Genomic DNA, 2,877 nt, shown 5'->3' with positions numbered 1-2,877 from the left:
CACCTTTTCTCATTTCTACCACTTTTTTCCCCCCCAAACAGGGGATTTTGCTGGGTCACAGAGGCCAAGTATATGCTGGCCATTATGCCAGTGCTTCGTGGATCTTATCCCCAAATTCTACTAAAAGCATGTCATGTTTTTTATAGTGTTATTGAGAGTTTCTAATCTCTTTTTAGTGGGAAATCAAGAGAAGATAAGTCAAAACATATAAGACAGATAATATTTTAAAACAGAATCTGTAATGGCTTTTTAATGTAATCAATTTATTTTCTGAGATACTGTTCCTAATTTCTAGTGTTTTCTGATATCTTTCATTAGATTTTATTTTAAGTTGCTGGAAATGAACATCTTATTGTTATCCTTTTTGAACAATTTTGGAATGTAATGTTTTTTAAATAACCCACTGTTATTTTTTTAAATAACCCACTGTTCTGTAACTATCAATATTCCTAAAATGTATTCCTTTTGCTTGGAATCAAAAACACAAAAAAATTACTCTATGGAGGAAAATAGCCCAGACTGAAAAAAATTACCTGCAGAAGAGGTTAGTTACAAGTAAGTAGAAGTCTTTATACAGAGTCACTCAGCGTTAGATTATCTGCTAATTCTCTTTAGTGGAGTACCTATTTTCTATGGATATGTTTTATACTCATTTTTTAAATTAAAAAATAATTGCTGCTTCTATAGATAGCTTTGAACTCTAGGTGAAAATGTTTTGTGCATCAATTTCAAGTCTTTTTTGGGCAGACTTCACTTTAGTACTAAAATGGATATATTATTTGCAATAGAGTTTTGTGCAGATTACTACATGTAGTCCATTTATTCTTTTTCAAATTATGTATTTCTCTCTTGGTTCTGGAATCATTAATATTATAAAATATATGTACAGGAAAGAATAATTAATTTGCTTTTATTCTCAGTACCAGAATCCTCTGCTAATGCTGTCAGGGCTTTATCCCTTGATAGCTCATCATCAGCGATGATAAGGTGAAAGGAACTTCCTCTGTCAAAGAAGTCTGACCTACAATTCTGGAACATCATTTAGTAGCCATAGAGCATTATCTTGAATTTTAGTTAGCAGGAGAAAAAAAAGTGAGAGGAAGAAAATCATTTAATGTAGTTTGATGCTAAAGATTACTGTGTCTGAGAACCTGCTCACAGTGGAAGAACAGATTACATATTTCAGCATTTAAAGAATTTTTTAATTACATGCCCCCTCCCTCCAGAACCTTTGATGTCTCTATGTATGATATCTTTCTGCTAACTGGTTCCTGATTTACCTGAGGAAAAGAAGTGAAATCTAATGCACTGCTTTTTACCCAGTGGGTGTGGATATTTGCGTATTTAAGAAAAAATTGATATCTCAAAATATCCATAGGTTTTTATTTCTCCCTATTGCCTTATCTCAGGGATACAAACTTATATTCCTGTAGGGCCCAGGCAGGTAGTGAAAAGTCCTGATTTCAGCTTGGTATAAAACCTAGGGATTGGCAGGTGCTAGAGAGTACGAGCCCCATATGAAGGCCCTCAAATCCTAATTTTTAAACATTGTTTTAGACAAACCAAACCTTCGGAGAGGGTGAGGGGAGATATGCAAAATTCAGTCATGAAGATACCACTTTTTTGCCCTTATCCAGGGGTCTGACACTAAATATCTTCTCTTTAATTCTTTCATAGCTTTGACAGAGAGGTATCACTGTCCCCATTTCATCAGTCAACAGAGAGACCAAAAATGTGTGTATGCATTTATTAATATGTGTAAATAAAAGTGTCCATTTGTACTTACATAGATTATTACTATATGTGTAGCTACACGGGAGGTAGATTTGCATAGCAGAAATAAAATCAAATCTAGAGAGAGTCAAATTGGACTTCGATATTAGCTCTGCCACCATTGCATATGCAATAAGACAAAGTCACTTAACCCCTCTTTGCCTCATTTTTCATCCGTAAAATTAGGGTTTGTTACACTTTTTAAGAATTAAGAGAAGCACTATGTGTGATAATATTTGGTAAATGTAAAAAAGCGAGAGTAAACCAAAGTAGGAATTAACTTTCAGTCGGTAGTAACACCCATGTCTATACAGGGACAAAATGATAGTGGCTGAGGAGATGAGTTGCTACAGCAGTATGTTAGGCAGAATGACGGTTCTTCAAAGATGTCCCCATCCTACTCCCCACAACCTGAGCACATCAGGGCACAAGGCATTGAGGAATTAAGTTTGCATATGGAATTAGAGTCGCTCCTCGGCTGTCCTTCAGATATGGAGAGTATCCTATGATCTTTAAAAGTGGAAGAGAGGGACAAGCCCAGTCAGAACCAGAGAAGGAGATGTGGTGATGGGAGATTGGAGTAATGCGATGTGAGAAGAACTCAACTTGCGATTGCTGACTCCACTGCGGGGAAATGCAGGCAGCCTCTAGAAGTTGGAAGAGGCAGGGAAATGGATTCTCCCATAGAGCCACCAGAAAGGGATGCAGCCTGCTGACATGTTGATTTCAGCCCAGCATGGCTCACTTTGGGTCTTTGGCCTCCAGGACGGAAAGATAATAAATTGATGTTGTTCAAGCCACCAAGGTTGTGATAATTTGTTACAGCAGCAATAGGAAACTAATGCAAGAGCTGACTGACTGACAGGGGCAGTGTGATGTTCTGTGGTATGAGTGTCAGGGACTCAGCAATTCACAGCAATGTCAGAGGCTGAAGACAACTGGAGTAAGCCTTTTACTTCTCATCCGGTAGCTTTCTGGCTATTTGCTTGAGCTATTTCACTGCTCATAGAGATGCACTACAGAAATCAGAATTCTCCGGACAGGAATTCATGCAATGTGGAAAATTTGAGGGTGACAAATATGTCACTCTCTTAATTATGTTGA

This window comes from Panthera onca, chromosome C1 (genome assembly GCF_046562875.1).
Source record: "Panthera onca isolate mPanOnc1 chromosome C1, mPanOnc1 haplotype 2, whole genome shotgun sequence".
Lineage (NCBI taxonomy): Eukaryota > Metazoa > Chordata > Mammalia > Carnivora > Felidae > Panthera > Panthera onca.
This window is presented reverse-complemented; position numbering follows the sequence as displayed.